We start from the raw sequence: 19,808 nt of genomic DNA on the forward strand, positions 1-19,808 counted from the left end.
AAGGAGGGATTTTTGTGAAGGGTGTACTGCTCGGCTGCAGCTAACCCAGAGCAAGGTAAGACCTAATTTACTTAGGTAAATAGGTTTAAATTTTTAAATTTATAAAAGGTGGAGACGGAGGGCTGCAAGGGAAGAGGAAGAGAACGAAGCTGGAGAAGGAGAAGGCCGAAAGTTCAGCCGGAGCGGCTAGGGTTCCGGTGGAAACGGAGAAGAAAGAGAGAGAGAGACCGGAAGAGAAAGGGGAGTGGGAGACAAAGAGGCGGAAGCCTCTGGAACACCGGAGAAAATCCTCTAAGCGGGTCCGGCCTAACGGGTCGGATTCGGATTTGGGGTCGAAACCCATTAAGCCTAATAAATAGTAATTTGGGTTTAGCCAATTTGACTAAACCCGAGCCCAATCAATTTGGGTTGAATTCAAGTGAACCCAAATTCCCAAACTGAGCTAGCTCTAATTTAGGCCAAGCACAAACTCAATTGGGTCCGAACCCAATTTAAGTTAAGTCAATTTATTGGGCTCATTAAACCTAAACCCAAGCCCTATTCGATTGGCCTGTTTGGGCGAACCCAAATTGTGAATTGAGTTGAATTTAAATCCAATTGAGCTGGGTCCAAACCCAATTAAGTTATGTTGGTCTCAGCAGACCCAATTAATTATAAATAAGGCCCGGTTCAAGCCCAATTCAACTGACAGAAGGCCAAATTGACCTTGGGCTAACCCTGACTCAGGCCCAAATGAGCCACATTGATCCTAAACCAAATTAAACCCAATTAAACTTGGGATTAAGCCTATTGACCAAATCAGAAGACCAAATTGGCTAGAAAAGGCTGAACTTAATCATGAACCAGGCCCAATCCTTTAATTAAAAACCCAATTAACCCATGTGGACTCAATCTGGTTTTAAACCGTGCCCCAAAGGCTTCAAATTGGGTAAATTGGATTTTTAATTAAAGGATTGGGTCTGGTTCATGATTGAGTCCAGCCTTTTCTAGCCAATTTGGTCTTCTGACTTGGTCAATAGGCTTAATCCCAAGTTTAATTGGGTTTAATTTGGTTTACGATCAATGTGGCTCATTTGGGCCTGAGTCAGGGTCAGCCCGAGGTCAGTTTGGCCTTCTATCAGTTGAATTAGGCTTGAACTGGGCCTTATTTATAATTAATTGGGTCTGCTGAGACCAACATAACTTAATTGGGCTCGGACCCAACTCAATTGCGTTCAGTTGGGTTTAAATTCAACTTAATTCACAGTTTGGGTTCACCCAAACAGCCCAATCGGATAGGGCTTGGGTTCAAGTTTAATGAGCCCAATAAATTGATTTAACTTAAATTGGGTTCGGACCTAATTGAGTAAGTGCTTGGCCCAAATTAGAGCTAGCACAGTTTGGGAATTTGGGTTCAGTTGGATTCAGCCCAAACTAATTGGGCTCGGGTTTAGTCAAATTGGCTAAACCCAAATTACCATTTATTAAGCCTAATGGGTTCGGAACCCGAACCCGAATCCTACCCGTTAGGCCGGACCCGCTTAGAGGATTTTCTCCGACCTTCCAAAGGCTTCCGCCTCTTCGTCTCCCGCTCCCCTCTCTCTTCCGGTCTCTCTCTCTCTTCCGGTCTCTCTCTCTCTTTCTTTTCCGTTTCCACCGGAACCCTAGCCGCTCCGGCCGAACTTTCGGCCTTCTGCTCCTGCAGCCTTGTTCTCTTCCTCTTCCCCTGCAGCCCTCCGTCTCCTCCCCTTTTATAAATTTAAAAATTTAAACCTATTTACTTAAGTAAATTAGGTCTTACCTTGCTCTAGGTTAGCTGCAGTCGAGCAGTACACCCTTTACAAAAATCCCTCCATCCTCTCCTAGGGCTTTAGAGCTCCTTCAACCTCCAGCTCGAGGGGTCAGCTTCTCTGGTACAGTACTCCAGAGGACTTAAGAAATAAGAGGGTATAGTAATCCTAAGTTAAGAAGCTTGAGGGTTTAAATAACACTGCTTAGAAAGTGACCCCTTGGAGAGGTGGCACCCTCTCCTTCCCCCTTGCTCCAGAAGCCTCCAGCTGCCCCCTTTACTCAGGCCAGCTGGGTTTATCCTTTAAACGAGGATGAGAGGTGGCGGGCTCCCATTTTGCATGGTTAAGGGCCCAACAGCTGGTATTCTCTCTACTGGCCAGCAAAGGCCCCGTCAATTCAGCCCTCAGGCATGAGGTGGCAGCCTATGGAGCCCTCCATAGGCTGCCATCCATGGTACTTAGTCTAGCTTTTATGGAAGCTTTAACTATTTATGGATCGGTCGTGGCCCCAATACGACCCACTAACAATCTGGCCCAAATATTCTTAAACTGGGCCTCAAAGTATTGGGCCCAGTTAGTATTGGGCCCGGACATTACATGTTATGTATTACTAAATTTAATATCCACAACCATACTACTTCCATCAGACCTCCAGCATAACATATTCCTTGATCTGCCTTACAGTAATGGGGTTATGAAGAGCATAGATATGTACATAATTCCAGCCTCATTCTGACAAAACAAACAAACGAACAAATGCAAAAAAGAAAAAGAAAAAAAAGGCAGAAATGGATCGAGAGCGCATGAGTAGAATTTAATATTCCAATTGCTGTTGCTCTTCTGAATAAGACATGGGGTATGAACTGTACTCCCTAAATCAGGAAATATATTAATTTCCAACACCGGAGACAAGTTTCAGACGCAGGACAGAGCTTCCGGTTCAAGATAGATTAGAAAAATGAAAAAAATCACGGATGATTAGCAGAATATTTCAAAAAGATAGCATTTCAAAACAAAATATTCTGAACATGATCAGAGTTCAAGAACAGAAGTCATTAAAGGCATCAGGGAATCAAGAATGTTTCCTTTCCCGAGGCCCTCGTGACGCAATTACTATTTTAACACCAATAAACGTACCATTAGATTGACGGAATCTTGAGGCGGAAAAGAATCAAGAACGGGTTTTTCTCGGGCGAAAAAAAAATCAAGAACGGTTAAAGAAATTAAAAAGAAAAGAAAAGACTTTACCTGAGGTAATAAGGGAACTCATCGAAGGTAACCTTGCTCTCCCTCCCATCCACGACCATCCTCATGAGCTCCTTCTCGACGTTCTCCGCCGTCTCGCCGGCGGAGGAGCTCGCCGGCGCAGCCCATTTGCCGACGGTTTGGCCGGAGGCCAGCCCAAGCCCCACCCCGACGCCGAGCCCCAGCCCCAGGACCGACATGAGTATATGCTTCTGCTCCATCTCCTCCTCCCTCCGGAACTCCGATTCCTATGGAGAAATGTCGCCGTTTCTCCGGAAATCCTCCCCCCTCTTCCCGCTCTGGCATACAAATATCCGCCCAAGAACCAATCTCCCCTTTTTCGACGGATTTCGACTTCCGGGAACCAGAAAAGAAAGCAAAAGCGAGAAGTGCGAGGGGTTCTTCTTTTCTTCATCTCGGAGGTTTTCTTGTCGGCGGTGCGGGACGTGGGGTGCTTTATATTTTTTACGTATAAATATTTGTGCTAATGTTCCTAATATTAATTCTTTAAATTTATTATTAAAAATTAAAATATTTTTTATCATTTGTAGTAGAAAATGACTAAATATGATATGAATGGAATAGTGACAAATATAAGACAGATTATAGAAAATTCCACTAAGCTAACAAAACCATTCATATAATCCGTACCACGCATCTTAATACCAAATTTCTCATGCACGAACTACATATATGGTCCACTACTACTATACTGGTGAAAGTATTTCTTCTAGTCTGATATCAAATATCTTCATATTTGTATGTCAAAATTCAATTAAAAAAGTTGCATCATTGTTATACATTATACCTCTTCTCACAACATTTCGTGTTTTCTTATATGTACTATATATTAATTTTATTTTTTGTATGAAAAACCTTTATTATTGATCATGAGTCATTAAAATAAAACTCAATTATTGTTGGAATATAGCCTAACTTTGGTAATCATGTAGGAGTTTTCTTTCTAGAATTTTGTAGCAATATTCAAGAGATAGTCAAAAGTTTGTCATTGTCTTGGTATTAGATAAAATAAAGTTTAGTCATGATGGATGATGAACTAAAGTTTATGGAAAGATGTGTTTCGAAATAATCATATCGATGGCTATTCTTTTGAAGGTTTAGATCACAGTTATGATCTCAATTTTTATTACCACCCTCTCATATAGCATAAGATATCTCGATTTTTGTTATCTCAACCAATATAGACCAATAAATCCCAAGATATCATCCAATACGATACATAGACTAACCAATGTTTTTCATCTTGCATTTAATATATTGCCTCAGTTGTCCTTCTAAATGACAAATCTTTTGGTTTCTAAAAATTAAGCTTCTTATTTATTTTTTGAAAAAAAATCCTTGTTATTTATACTTTTTGATTTTTGTTTTTGAGAATACACTAATTATAACTTTTTACTATATCATATTTTATAAATAAACTTATTTTTATAATAGTTGGACATATTTTCTTATCATTTTTTGTCTAAATGCATATTCACACCACTTAGATGATTAGGAAACACCACTTTAATGAGTAAGATTTGTACACTAATGGGAAAAGAATGACTCCATATTAATGTTGAAGAACTTACTCCATTCATAATATTTATTTATCCATGTTTCCATATTTACCTAATCTTTAACCTATTTTACTTATTCCAGTACTATCACAAAATTATCATCACATCAACTTAGTTCAATATTTTTTATTGTTTAATTCAACAGCCTGCTTTGTAAGATATTGGAGGAAATCAATACCTCATGTCAAACAACGTTAGTTCATCAAAAAATTTTGATCCTTGCCTTTTTTGACTAGAAGAAGAACCATGAAACAAAAATAGCTCTCTCTAGTCCAAAAATTTTAGAGAAGAGGAAGAAGATATAATAATGACAAAATATAAATATTAATTTTATTGAACTAACAATTCTCATGCAAGATTGTAATAAAAATTGATTGAAGTAATTCATTTATTGCCGGACATTTATAACTTACCCATTAAATTTTTTTATTTTTATAAATTATTAACAAAATATACATCCTCTCTCTTTGTCGGATTTTCTAAAAATTGGTGCTTCACAATTTTATTATTTTTACTAGCCGGAAATAATTACAACAATCAATACTTATGTATATATGTATGTATGTATATATAAGTATGCATGTATTCTAGCATTGGATATGTGGAATGCAAGTTAAAACTTAAAGTAACAGAAAAGAGTTCAAACTTTTAGGATAAGAAATATAAAATGCATGGATTAGTTAAAGAGTTTCAATTCTTTGTTTATTTTTAAATTTTAAAAAAGAGTTCATTGGTTTACGATTTAGATAAGGTGAATTGATAGAATAATTTTTTAAAAAAAATACAGTCCAATTAGTTTGAGATGTTTAGAAGAAATTGTGTGGATGAGAAATAGATGATAAGGATCAAATAGAGCGGCAAATAGATTATGTCTAACTTTTTAATCATGTTCTTTTGTTGATAATCTTGAAGGGAGGGTCAATGGTAGTCTAGTCAAAAAATTCGACATTTAGCTCCAAAGCTTGTTTAGTAGAAATCAACCAAGGATCTCTTAAAGACACCTGGCTTAGCCTTTTTATATATTATAAATCATGACCAACTGTGTCATTTTTTATTTTTGGAGAACTTATATTGATTTCAACTAGAAATATTTTGAGCCGAATGCTCTCAAAAGCGCTCAAAAGGTAGCAAAGTCTAGTTATCTATATCTATCTATCTATCTACTTATCTATATACATATAGAAGATGTGTATGTATGTATCTAAGTATATATTTAAGTATATATGTAGATATACTTATGTATGTGTATATAATGACCTCATGCCTTTGCTTTATGCTTGTGATCTTTATTTATCTTTTTCTTTGTTTTTTTTAATTAGTGCTACATTCTGACTGGTTGAAGATTAAAAAGATACCATTCATCATGGAACTTACTTGAAGACGAGTACTTAACAAATGTAATTTTTTAAAATTATTGTATCTTTATGACTATATGAACAACAATCTTTTTAATGCATTGGCACTGCAAAATTCTCTTTCAATTTATAAGAAAACTAACCAAGTTTTTCTTAGTTATTTTGAATTTTAGATGCATGGAGACAATTTCTCTTCCATGTAACAGAAGAACTAGCTCGCTTAATATCAAATTGCCAAGACCTATTGATTTGAATTTAGCACTCACCAATGTTGCCCATAAAAAGTCTGGATTAAGTGTCACCTAAGTTGCAGTTTGCACATAAAGTTTGTTGTCTTGTTTGCAATGATTATATACTGAGATACTTTTTATTGAGGCAAACATACAGTGTCCCAAGTATGAGATGCAATCCTTTTTTTTTCCGGTCTCCATGTAATATACTTTAGTAGTCATGCATAACTTAAAGCTAATAGATTCATCTTTGAGTTCAATAATTAATTAAACTACCACCAATTCCTATATCTTTGATATTATTTTTTTGAGAGAGGAAATGGGTTCCCCACCTTGTTTCATTGAGAAAATGAGGCCAAGAACTATAGTCAATAAAGAAAATGGACAATTTAGGCATACACGACATACTAACTTATGAGTAATCATTTTAGTGGCAATAGAAGCCCAACCACAATATATAACTTTAATACCCTTACTCAAATTCTCAATAAAGATAGCAGAAATTTTGTAAACTTTTTGATTTATTTTCCAAAAAGGTATTCCAACTCGTAGCGGATAGATTCCACCTCTACTTAGGGTTTTCCTTCAATAGAATTGTTGCAACAAATTATCATCTTATTTCTGAATGACGAAAAATAACAAATGACACCGACACATGCCCTAACTTTCAATGCATTTGATCTTAACATTGCACTTAATACCCCCCCTCCATCACCATCTTTTCTATAATTTCCTTGTTGAAATTTTTATCCAAAAAAAACCTCCTTCACGTTTCGACCAAAACTTCGCTAGAATTTAATAGACTGAGTGTGAAAAAATAATTTAATTTTTGATTAAATTTGACCAAATAAGCTAGGTCAAAGTAATACAAAATTAAGTTCCACAGTTAGCTAATATATTAGACTTAATAATAAAGAGAACTGGTTGTTTAGGATGGCGGTAAAAAGTTATGGTTGGAGATGCATGAGTTCTACATCTCGTAATCTGCATTATAACAGAGGAAATACTAGTAATTATTTAGTTTGGGGGCAAAGGTGGCTGATGAATAGAGGACATGTCCAAGCTATTTCTAAAGAACAAATTTCCCATCTCATGGACGTTAAATCGCGGCTTCCATGTTCCTGGTTGGCACATAGTTTCAGGATACGTCCGCATCAACACAATAGCCTAAAAGTTTAGGCCTTGTTTGGGGGAGCTTTTGGAGGGCCAAAAAGCACTTTCTGGCCCTCCAAAAGTACTTTTAGGTAAAAAAGTGTGTTTGGTAAAATTTCCAAGAAGCTGTTTCAGCTTTTGCGGGAAGCTGAAAACAGCTTTTTGGCAGAAGTTCAATTTTGGAGCTTTCCGAAAACGCTGTTTTCAGCTTTGTCGGGAAGCTGTATTTTTGACCAAAATACCCCCATTCTTTTTCCTCCCAAAAATCTCAATCGCACCGCCTCTTTCTCTCTCACCATCCCCCCCTCTCTCTCTCCCTCTCTATCTCCTTCTCCTCAATGCCGCCGAAAAAAAAAAAAAAACTAAATAAATAAATATGTATATAAATGAACGAATAAATAAATAAATAAAATAATAAATAAATATATTTCAATGAAATAAAATAATAAATAAATAAATAAATAAATAAAAAATATTAGTAATTATTTAACCAATTTTTTTACCTAGTTAGAAAATTTGTTAGAGAAATAAATGGTCATCAAAAGAGTAAAAAATTAATTTATACTAATAATTATAATATTTTATACATTTATTATTGTATTTGTTGCTGGGAGTCCAAACCGAGAACGATTGGCACAGCGGTGTGAATGGGGTTCCCTTGGAATTACTTCGGTTGCGCTCCGCCTTCCGCCGGGAGACCTGCAAGCAAGCCTCGCACCACCACCGGGGTAGTGGGGGCCCTCCGACGATCAAGTTAGGGGAGATCGAAGGAGAAGAAGAGGTAGCAGGTAAGATAATACTCTGGAAAATCTTGCTTACCCTCCCCTTCCCCCCCAGCCGCATATATATCAGGCTGGGGGGTTTCTTTGGGGATTGGTCATCGTGTGGCACGATGGGGTTGCCACTGACATGGTCGTTACAGGGCGTCGTGGGGCAGCACCGAGTACGGCCATGGCAGGGCGTAGTGGAGCTCCGCTTTGTACGGCTGTTACAGGGGATCGTGGGGCAGCGCCGGATACGGCCGTTGCAGGGAGTAGTGGAGCAGGGGGCCGCGGCGTGCCTCAGGGGAACAGTCTGTTGTTGTCAAGAGATTGCCGACTTGGGGTCGGATTGCTGGATCAAGGGGCAGTCGACTCGGGGTCGGGCTGCGGAGCCGAAGATATCCGACCCGAGGTCGGATTGCTGGATCAAGGGGCAGCCGACTCGGGGTCGGGCTGCGGAGCCGAAGATATCCGACCCGAGGTCGGATTGCTGGATCAAGGGGCAGCCGTAGTCTTCCTGGGCGCGCGTGCCGGTCACGTGGGGCATGGTGGCTAAGTTCCCCCGTAACAGTAGCCCCCCACTTCCGAGCCTGGAACCAGGAGGGGAACGGGTGAAGGGAGTGATGCTTCGAGATTGCCGCCATCCCTCGGAAAGGCGCGCGCGCTCCGAGCTCCCCGCCTTCTTTATGGCGTATGGCGGTTGTCGCTGATTTGGCGGTCTGCGGATTTCGGCGGACATCCTTCCTTAATGGCGTCGATTCGCCTTTGGGGCGCGAACGATCCTTCGGTAGCCAGGCGTCCTCTGGTGTCACCGAGGCGTCACCCGCCTTTCTGCCTATTTAACCGGGGGCCCTCCCCCGTCCGCCTTTCTCTTCACAGGCATCCTCGAGTTTCTCCCTTGTGCTGCTGCCGTTGCCGTCGGACTGTTCGTTCGCTCCTCCTTTGACGCTCTCATTTTTCCTACCTCTTAGCTCGCCCAATACATGATCCGCCTGGAGGAGAGCCACGAGAACAGGCGAGGCTTCTGGCGAGGGCCGAGAGCCGATTGAAAGCTGTAGAGGAGGGAGGCCGGGCTGCGGCGGGGAGGACGACCAGGGACCTCGAGACGAGGCTCCAGGTGGCCGAAGAGCGGGCACTCGGCTTCGCCGCCCTCGAGAGGCAACTGTTGGAGGCTCAGGAGCAACTCAAGGTTGCCTCGGGTCTCGAAAGCGAGATCAGGAAGGCGGAGGAGCGGGCCGAAAAGCAGTCCCGGAAGGCTGCCGACTTCCGGGAGAGGTGGGAGAAGGCCCAGCAGTCGGCCGACAACGCCCGCAACCGAACCCGATCTCTTGAAGCCAAGCTGGCCGAATTGGAGTCGGCCTTTGAGGGGACTCGTGCGAGCAACCAGGAGCTTCATTCGCGCCTGGAGGAGGCTGAGGCTGCTCGCGTCGCTGACTCTTGAAGTTCTTCCGGCGCTAGGCCAGGCATCCGAGGGTTAGGCCTCAGGAAATTCTTCCGGCGCTAGGCCAGGCATCCGAGGGTTAGGCCTCAGGAAATTCTTCCGGCGCTAGGCCAGGCATCCGAGGGTTAGGCCTCAGGAAATTCTTCCGGCGCTAGGCCGGGCATCCGAGGGTTAGGCCTCAGGAAATTCTTCCGGCGCTAGGCCGGGCATCCGAGGGTTGGCCTCAGGAAATTCTTCCGGCGCTAGGCCAGGCATCCGAGGGTTAGGCCTCAGGAAATTCCGCTCGTTGGTCGGCCAAGGCTGGCGCAAGCCGAGGCGACCGGTCGGGGCTTCAGGCTAGTCTGCTCCCGGGATGATCATCGGGTTAGCCTGGCATCCGAGGACCGAGCCTCGGGGAATTCCGCTCGTTGGTCGGCCAAGGCTGGCGCAAGCCGAGGCGACCGGTCGGGGCTTCAGGCTAGTCTGCTCCCGGGATGATCATCGGGTTAGCCTGGCATCCGAGGGCCGAGCCTCGGGGAATTCCGCTCGTTGGTCGGCCAAGGCTGGCGCAAGCCGAGGCGACCGGTCGGGGCTTCAGGCTAGTCTGCTCCCGGAATGATCATCGGGTTAGCCTGGCATCCGAGGGCCGAGCCTTGGGGAATTCCGCTCGTTGGTCGGCCAAGGCTGGCGCAAGCCGAGGCGACCGGTCGGGGCTTCAGGCTAGTCTGCTCCCGGGATGGTCATCGGGTTAGCCTGGCATCCGAGGGCCGAGCCTCGGGGAATTCCGCTCGTTGGTCGGCCAAGGCTGGCGCAAGCCGAGGCGACCGGTCGGGGCTTCAGGCTAGTCTGCTCCCGGAATGATCATCGGGTTAGCCTGGCATCCGAGGGCCGAGCCTCGGGGAATTCCGCTCGTTGGTCGGCCAAGGCTGGCGCAAGCCGAGGCGACCGGTCGGGGCTTCAGGCTAGTCTGCTCCCGGGATGATCATCGGGTTAGCCTGGCATCCGAGGGCCGAGCCTCGGGGAATTCCGCTCGTTGGTCGGCCAAGGCTGGCGCAAGCCGAGGCGACCGGTCGGGGCTTCAGGCTAGTCTGCTCCCGGGATGATCATCGGGTTAGCTTGGCATCCGAGCCGAGCCTCGGGGAATTCCGCTCGTTGGTCGGCCAAGGCTGGCGCAAGCCGAGGCGACCGGTCGGGGCTTCAGGCTAGTCTGCTCCCGGGATGGTCATCGGGTTAGCCTGGCATCCGAGGACCAAGCCTCGGGGAATTCCGCTCGTTGGTCGGCCAAGGCTGGCGCAAGCCGAGGCGACCGGTCGGGGCTTCAGGCTAGTCTGCTCCCGGGATGATCATCGGGTTAGCCTGGCATCCGAGGACCGAGCCTCGGGGAATTCCGCTCGTTGGTCGGCCAAGGCTGGCGCAAGCCGAGGCGACCGGTCGGAGCTTCAGGCTAGTCTGCTCCCGGGATGGTCATCGGGTTAGCCTGGCATCCGAGGACCGAGCCTCGGGGAATTCCGCTCGTTGGTCGGCCAAGGCTGGCGCAAGCCGAGGCGACCGGTCGGGGCTTTAGGCTAGTCTGCTCCCGGGATGATCATCGGGTTAGCCTGGCATCCGAGGGCCAAGCCTCGGGGAATTCCGCTCGTTGGTCGCGCCCCTATCACTTGCCGCTCGACGGGGTTTCTCCGTGGCCAGCTGCGATCGTGTTTCTCCTCCTCTCGAAGCGTCGCCTGGGGAACACCAGAAGGCCATTAAATGCTAATTGAGGCGTTACCTGGGAAATCGGACCGGCCAGTTGCTGCTTGCGAGGAATGCCAGTTAAGCGGCCGCGATACGCGCGTTCTTCGAGGCGGATGCGGCCTGGACGCGTACGGAGATATGTGGGCCGCGGGATACATGCCGCCCGGAGTGTCCTGCACGAAGAATGCAATTAAGGAGAACGACGCTTAGGGCTTCTGCGGGCTTCTTCCCTTTGAGGGTCGCTAGGAAACATTGCCGTGCGGTCGGTTGGTCGCCTCGGACCTCTCCGATCCCGACCGCCGTGGGGAACCGCATGAGCAAGTGGTACGTAGAGACCACCGCGCGAAGGGCGTTCAGTCCGGGTCGTCCGAGGATAGCGTTGTAGGCCGAGGGAACACGGACGACCAAGAACCCGAGTCGCACCGTGGCTTCTGCGGGTGCGACGCTCGCAGTCACAGGCAGCTCAACGACACCTTCCGCCGGGACAGTGTCACCGGTGAATCCTATGAGGGGGGTGGATATTTTGTGCAACAATTGTCTGGACAAGCCCATCTTTTGGAAGGCCTCGTAAAACAAGATATCAGCTGAGCTTCCACTATCCACAAGAACACGCCTTACATCATAGTTTGCCGTAGTGAGGGAGATCACCATGGCGTCATCGTGGGGGGTCTGAACCCCCTTTACATCCTCATCACAAAAGGTGATTACATTGCCGACCCTCTGCCTCTTTGCGACGGCCGCCCCTGACGCCTCCGTCGAGCCCCCTGCGTTTCTCACGGGCCGGGGGCAGCCCCCAGTGATAGTGTGGATCACCCCCGCAACGGGTCGATTCTGCTCCCGAGGCTCCGGAGGAGCCGGGTCGGCCGGACGCGGGTCTGCGGGGGGACGTCGGTCGCTCACATATCGACCGAGACGCCCCCGACGGATGAGAGCCTCGATCTCGTCCCGAAGCTGGAAGCGGTCCTCTGTGTCGTGGCCGTGGTCTCGGTGGTACTCACAGTACGCCCGGGAGGGCCTCTTCCCAGGTATCCTCTGCATCTGTCTCGGGGCCGGGAGGTCCTCCCGCCCCTTGATCTCCATAAGGATCTGGGCCCGGGGAGTCAGGAGAGGGGTGTACCGGTTGAAACGTCGGGGCGGAGAACGAGGGCGTGGGGCGCCGTGGTTCTTCGCCGGCGACGGGCTTCTGCGCCGACGCTGGGGCGTCGGGCTCCTCCTCTGGCGTGCCTCTTTCCGCCTTTTCTTCCCAAGCTTTGGAGGGATCTCGACGGCCTCCTTGCTCCGGTGGGCGGCCGCCTCCTCGGCGTCCGCATACTGGTTCACCCGGGACAACAGCTCTGGGAAGCTCCGCGGCAGGCGTTTGTCCAGGGAGAAGGTGAGTCTGCCCTTCCGGAAGCCACGCTTCAGGGCTGAAAGAGCTACCTCCTGACTCAGGTTCCGGACCTCCAGCGTAGCCCTGTTGAAGCGGGTAAGATAATCCCGCAGGCTTTCTCCCTCGTTTTGCCGGACATCAAAGAGGGAGTCGGAGACCAGTCGCCGCCGGCTACTGACGGCGAAATGAGTGATGAAGAGGCGGGTGAACTGGTCGAAGGACCGGATTGAGTCAGCCTCCAGCCCGGCGAACCACGCCCTCGCCGGGCCACGGAGGGTTGCCGGGAAAGCCTTGCAGAGAAGGGGATCTGATGCTCCGTGGAGGAGCATAAGGGTCCTGAAACTCTCGACGTGATCCCGCGGGTCCGCCGCCCCGTCATAGGGCTCGATCGCCGGCATTTTGAACCCCGGCGGATTCGGGGTCCGCAGGATCCTTGAGGCAAGCGCCGGCTGGAAGGAGATCTCTAAGTCGGCGAAGGGATCTTTGGAATGGCCCTTCAGGACCTGGAGTTGTCGGTGGAGATCGTCCACCCGCCGGTCCAGGGAGCGCGACCGGTGGGTGGGAGACAAGGAGCGGCGAGAGGGGGACCAACTGGAGCGCGGGTTCCTCGAGGACTGGGGGGTCTGGGAACGCGCCCGGGCCCGCCTCTCGTACCCCGCGCAGCTCCGGTGGGAAGGTCCCGGCAGAATGGAGCGTGCTCGAGAATCCTCCTCGCGCCGGCGCTCCTCCCCATGGGAGAGGAAGGAGCGCGGGTTGAGGAGGACAGGCGAACGCTCAGGCAGCGGCGGCTCCTGAGCCCGCTGCGGCGCCCGGGACATTGCACCCTGCAGATTCTGCACCGCCTCCGCGAGGGTGCGAACCTGCTGGGTTAGCTGGTCGAACTGGGCGGCTTCGACCGTCTGAATGGGCGGTGGGGCGGTGGAGTGTTGCTGAGAGTGTGTTGGAGATGCAGCGGCCTCCCGGCCAGAGGCGCGAGAGGCCCCGCGACCGGGAGCATTGGAAGCTCCACGACCACCTCGCCGTGCCATTACGATCGCTCTGAGATCCGGGCCCTTCCTCTAGCGCCAACTGTTGCTGGGGGTCCAAACCGAGAACGATTGGCACAGCGGTGTGAATGGGGTTCCCTTGGAATTACTTCGGTTGCGCTCCGCCTTCCGCCGGGAGACCTGCAAGCAAGCCTCGCACCACCACCGGGGTAGTGGGGGCCCTCCGACGATCAAGTTAGGGGAGATCGAAGGAGAAGAAGAGGTAGCAGGTAAGATAATACTCTGGAAAATCTTGCTTACCCTCCCCTTCCCCCCCAGCCGCATATATATCAGGCTGGGGGGTTTCTTTGGGGATTGGTCATCGTGTGGCACGATGGGGTTGCCACTGACATGGTCGTTACAGGGCGTCGTGGGGCAGCGCCGGGTACGGCCATGGCAGGGCGTAGTGGAGCTCCGCTTTGTACGGCTGTTACAGGGGATCGTGGGGCAGCGCCGGATACGGCCGTTGCAGGGAGTAGTGGAGCAGGGGGCCGCGGCGTGCCTCAGGGGAACAGTCTGTTGTTGTCAAGAGATTGCCGACTTGGGGTCGGATTGCTGGATCAAGGGGCAGTCGACTCGGGGTCGGGCTGCGGAGCCGAAGATATCCGACCCGAGGTCGGATTGCTGGATCAAGGGGCACCCGACTCGGGGTCGGGCTGCGGAGCCGAAGATATCCGACCCGAGGTCGGATTGCTGGATCAAGGGGCAGCCGACTCGGGGTCGGGCTGCGGAGCCGAAGATATCCGACCCGAGGTCGGATTGCTGGATCAAGGGGCAGCCGTAGTCTTCCTGGGCGCGCGTGCCGGTCACGTGGGGCATGGTGGCTAAGTTCCCCCGTAACAGTAGCCCCCCACTTCCGAGCCTGGAACCAGGAGGGGAACGGGTGAAGGGAGTGATGCTTCGAGATTGCCGCCATCCCTCGGAAAGGCGCGCGCGCTCCGAGCTCCCCGCCTTCTTTATGGCGTATGGCGGTTGTCGCTGATTTGGCGGTCTGCGGATTTCGGCGGACATCCTTCCTTAATGGCGTCGATTCGCCTTTGGGGCGCGAACGATCCTTCGGTAGCCAGGCGTCCTCTGGTGTCACCGAGGCGTCACCCGCCTTTCTGCCTATTTAACCGGGGGCCCTCCCCCGTCCGCCTTTCTCTTCACAGGCATCCTCGAGTTTCTCCCTTGTGCTGCTGCCGTTGCCGTCGGACTGTTCGTTCGCTCCTCCTTTGACGCTCTCATTTTTCCTACCTCTTAGCTCGCCCAATACATGATCCGCCTGGAGGAGAGCCACGAGGAACAGGCGAGGCTTCTGGCGAGGGCCGAGAGCCGATTGAAAGCTGTAGAGGAGGGAGGCCGGGCTGCGGCGGGGAGGACGACCAGGGACCTCGAGACGAGGCTCCAGGTGGCCGAAGAGCGGGCACTCGGCTTCGCCGCCCTCGAGAGGCAACTGTTGGAGGCTCAGGAGCAACTCAAGGTTGCCTCGGGTCTCGAAAGCGAGATCAGGAAGGCGGAGGAGCGGGCCGAAAAGCAGTCCCGGAAGGCTGCCGACTTCCGGGAGAGGTGGGAGAAGGCCCAGCAGTCGGCCGACAACGCCCGCAACCGAACCCGATCTCTTGAAGCCAAGCTGGCCGAATTGGAGTCGGCCTTTGAGGGGACTCGTGCGAGCAACCAGGAGCTTCATTCGCGCCTGGAGGAGGCTGAGGCTGCTCGCGTCGCTGACTCTTGAAGTTCTTCCGGCGCTAGGCCAGGCATCCGAGGGTTAGGCCTCAGGAAATTCTTCCGGCGCTAGGCCAGGCATCCGAGGGTTAGGCCTCAGGAAATTCTTCCGGCGCTAGGCCAGGCATCCGAGGGTTAGGCCTCAGGAAATTCTTCCGGCGCTAGGCCGGGCATCCGAGGGTTAGGCCTCAGGAAATTCTTCCGGCGCTAGGCCGGGCATCCGAGGGTTGGCCTCAGGAAATTCTTCCGGCGCTAGGCCAGGCATCCGAGGGTTAGGCCTCAGGAAATTCCGCTCGTTGGTCGGCCAAGGCTGGCGCAAGCCGAGGCGACCGGTCGGGGCTTCAGGCTAGTCTGCTCCCGGGATGATCATCGGGTTAGCCTGGCATCCGAGGACCGAGCCTCGGGGAATTCCGCTCGTTGGTCGGCCAAGGCTGGCGCAAGCCGAGGCGACCGGTCGGGGCTTCAGGCTAGTCTGCTCCCGGGATGATCATCGGGTTAGCCTGGCATCCGAGGGCCGAGCCTCGGGGAATTCCGCTCGTTGGTCGGCCAAGGCTGGCGCAAGCCGAGGCGACCGGTCGGGGCTTCAGGCTAGTCTGCTCCCGGAATGATCATCGGGTTAGCCTGGCATCCGAGGGCCGAGCCTTGGGGAATTCCGCTCGTTGGTCGGCCAAGGCTGGCGCAAGCCGAGGCGACCGGTCGGGGCTTCAGGCTAGTCTGCTCCCGGGATGGTCATCGGGTTAGCCTGGCATCCGAGGGCCGAGCCTCGGGGAATTCCGCTCGTTGGTCGGCCAAGGCTGGCGCAAGCCGAGGCGACCGGTCGGGGCTTCAGGCTAGTCTGCTCCCGGAATGATCATCGGGTTAGCCTGGCATCCGAGGGCCGAGCCTCGGGGAATTCCGCTCGTTGGTCGGCCAAGGCTGGCGCAAGCCGAGGCGACCGGTCGGGGCTTCAGGCTAGTCTGCTCCCGGGATGATCATCGGGTTAGCCTGGCATCCGAGGGCCGAGCCTCGGGGAATTCCGCTCGTTGGTCGGCCAAGGCTGGCGCAAGCCGAGGCGACCGGTCGGGGCTTCAGGCTAGTCTGCTCCCGGGATGATCATCGGGTTAGCTTGGCATCCGAGCCGAGCCTCGGGGAATTCCGCTCGTTGGTCGGCCAAGGCTGGCACAAGCCGAGGCGACCGGTCGGGGCTTCAGGCTAGTCTGCTCCCGGGATGGTCATCGGGTTAGCCTGGCATCCGAGGACCAAGCCTCGGGGAATTCCGCTCGTTGGTCGGCCAAGGCTGGCGCAAGCCGAGGCGACCGGTCGGGGCTTCAGGCTAGTCTGCTCCCGGGATGATCATCGGGTTAGCCTGGCATCCGAGGACCGAGCCTCGGGGAATTCCGCTCGTTGGTCGGCCAAGGCTGGCGCAAGCCGAGGCGACCGGTCGGAGCTTCAGGCTAGTCTGCTCCCGGGATGGTCATCGGGTTAGCCTGGCATCCGAGGACCGAGCCTCGGGGAATTCCGCTCGTTGGTCGGCCAAGGCTGGCGCAAGCCGAGGCGACCGGTCGGGGCTTTAGGCTAGTCTGCTCCCGGGATGATCATCGGGTTAGCCTGGCATCCGAGGGCCAAGCCTCGGGGAATTCCGCTCGTTGGTCGCGCCCCTATCACTTGCCGCTCGACGGGGTTTCTCCGTGGCCAGCTGCGATCGTGTTTCTCCTCCTCTCGAAGCGTCGCCTGGGGAACACCAGAAGGCCATTAAATGCTAATTGAGGCGTTACCTGGGAAATCGGACCGGCCAGTTGCTGCTTGCGAGGAATGCCAGTTAAGCGGCCGCGATACGCGCGTTCTTCGAGGCGGATGCGGCCTGGACGCGTACGGAGATATGTGGGCCGCGGGATACATGCCGCCCGGAGTGTCCTGCACGAAGAATGCAATTAAGGAGAACGACGCTTAGGGCTTCTGCGGGCTTCTTCCCTTTGAGGGTCGCTAGGAAACATTGCCGTGCGGTCGGTTGGTCGCCTCGGACCTCTCCGATCCCGACCGCCGTGGGGAACCGCATGAGCAAGTGGTACGTAGAGACCACCGCGCGAAGGGCGTTCAGTCCGGGTCGTCCGAGGATAGCGTTGTAGGCCGAGGGAACACGGACGACCAAGAACCCGAGTCGCACCGTGGCTTCTGCGGGTGCGACGCTCGCAGTCACAGGCAGCTCAACGACACCTTCCGCCGGGACAGTGTCACCGGTGAATCCTATGAGGGGGGTGGATATTTTGTGCAACAATTGTCTGGACAAGCCCATCTTTTGGAAGGCCTCGTAAAACAAGATATCAGCTGAGCTTCCACTATCCACAAGAACACGCCTTACATCATAGTTTGCCGTAGTGAGGGAGATCACCATGGCGTCATCGTGGGGGGTCTGAACCCCCTTTACATCCTCATCACAAAAGGTGATTACATTGCCGACCCTCTGCCTCTTTGCGACGGCCGCCCCTGACGCCTCCGTCGAGCCCCCTGCGTTTCTCACGGGCCGGGGGCAGCCCCCAGTGATAGTGTGGATCACCCCCGCAACGGGTCGATTCTGCTCCCGAGGCTCCGGAGGAGCCGGGTCGGCCGGACGCGGGTCTGCGGGGGGACGTCGGTCGCTCACATATCGACCGAGACGCCCCCGACGGATGAGAGCCTCGATCTCGTCCCGAAGCTGGAAGCGGTCCTCTGTGTCGTGGCCGTGGTCTCGGTGGTACTCACAGTACGCCCGGGAGGGCCTCTTCCCAGGTATCCTCTGCATCTGTCTCGGGGCCGGGAGGTCCTCCCGCCCCTTGATCTCCATAAGGATCTGGGCCCGGGGAGTCAGGAGAGGGGTGTACCGGTTGAAACGTCGGGGCGGAGAACGAGGGCGTGGGGCGCCGTGGTTCTTCGCCGGCGACGGGCTTCTGCGCCGACGCTGGGGCGTCGGGCTCCTCCTCTGGCGTGCCTCTTTCCGCCTTTTCTTCCCAAGCTTTGGAGGGATCTCGACGGCCTCCTTGCTCCGGTGGGCGGCCGCCTCCTCGGCGTCCGCATACTGGTTCGCCCGGGACAACAGCTCTGGGAAGCTCCGCGGCAGGCGTTTGTCCAGGGAGAAGGTGAGTCTGCCCTTCCGGAAGCCACGCTTCAGGGCTGAAAGAGCTACCTCCTGACTCAGGTTCCGGACCTCCAGCGTAGCCCTGTTGAAGCGGGTAAGATAATCCCGCAGGCTTTCTCCCTCGTTTTGCCGGACATCAAAGAGGGAGTCGGAGACCAGTCGCCGCCGGCTACTGACGGCGAAATGAGTGATGAAGAGGCGGGTGAACTGGTCGAAGGACCGGATTGAGTCAGCCTCCAGCCCGGCGAACCACGCCCTCGCCGGGCCACGGAGGGTTGCCGGGAAAGCCTTGCAGAGAAGGGGATCTGATGCTCCGTGGAGGAGCATAAGGGTCCTGAAACTCTCGACGTGATCCCGCGGGTCCGCCGCCCCGTCATAGGGCTCGATCGCCGGCATTTTGAACCCCGGCGGATTCGGGGTCCGCAGGATCCTTGAGGCAAGCGCCGGCTGGAAGGAGATCTCTAAGTCGGCGAAGGGATCTTTGGAATGGCCCTTCAAGACCTGGAGTTGTCGGTGGAGATCGTCCACCCGCCGGTCCAGGGAGCGCGACCGGTGGGTGGGAGACAAGGAGCGGCGAGAGGGGGACCAACTGGAGCGCGGGTTCCTCGAGGACTGGGGGGTCTGGGAACGCGCCCGGGCCCGCCTCTCGTACCCCGCGCAGCTCCGGTGGGAAGGTCCCGGCAGAATGGAGCGTGCTCGAGAATCCTCCTCGCGCCGGCGCTCCTCCCCATGGGAGAGGAAGGAGCGCGGGTTGAGGAGGACAAGCGAACGCTCAGGCAGCGGCGGCTCCTGAGCCCGCTGCGGCGCCCGGGACATTGCACCCTGCAGATTCTGCACCGCCTCCGCGAGGGTGCGAACCTGCTGGGTTAGCTGGTCGAACTGGGCGGCTTCGACCGTCTGAATGGGCGGTGGGGCGGTGGAGTGTTGCTGAGAGTGTGTTGGAGATGCAGCGGCCTCCCGGCCAGAGGCGCGAGAGGCCCCGCGACCGGGAGCATTGGAAGCTCCACGACCACCTCGCCGTGCCATTACGATCGCTCTGAGATCCGGGCCCTTCCTCTAGCGCCAACTGTTGCTGGGGGTCCAAACCGAGAACGATTGGCACAGCGGTGTGAATGGGGTTCCCTTGGAATTACTTCGGTTGCGCTCCGCCTTCCGCCGGGAGACCTGCAAGCAAGCCTCGCACCACCACCGGGGTAGTGGGGGCCCTCCGACGATCAAGTTAGGGGAGATCGAAGGAGAAGAAGAGGTAGCAGGTAAGATAATACTCTGGAAAATCTTGCTTACCCTCCCCTTCCCCCCCAGCCGCATATATATCAGGCTGGGGGGTTTCTTTGGGGATTGGTCATCGTGTGGCACGATGGGGTTGCCACTGACAT

At 52.8% G+C, this 19,808-nt stretch overlaps 1 long non-coding RNA gene across 3 annotated transcripts in view; it reads right to left on the reverse strand.

Annotated features, from left to right (window-relative positions):
• The window catches only part of LOC113463754 (uncharacterized), a 42,457-nt gene extending 39,020 nt beyond the window's left edge, over nucleotides 1-3,437 (reverse strand). For all 3 annotated transcript variants that reach the window (XR_005507204.2, XR_016397823.1, XR_016397822.1), the window contains exon 1: nucleotides 3,018-3,437. This is a non-coding gene — a long non-coding RNA (uncharacterized LOC113463754). The remainder of the gene's footprint in view (nucleotides 1-3,017) is intronic.
• Between the last annotated feature and the right edge of the window lie 16,371 nt (nucleotides 3,438-19,808).

This window comes from Phoenix dactylifera, chromosome 1 (assembly GCF_051530095.1).
Source record: "Phoenix dactylifera cultivar Ajwa chromosome 1, Ajwa_hap1_PhDact_Kaust_v1.1, whole genome shotgun sequence".
Classification (NCBI taxonomy): domain Eukaryota; kingdom Viridiplantae; phylum Streptophyta; class Magnoliopsida; order Arecales; family Arecaceae; genus Phoenix; species Phoenix dactylifera.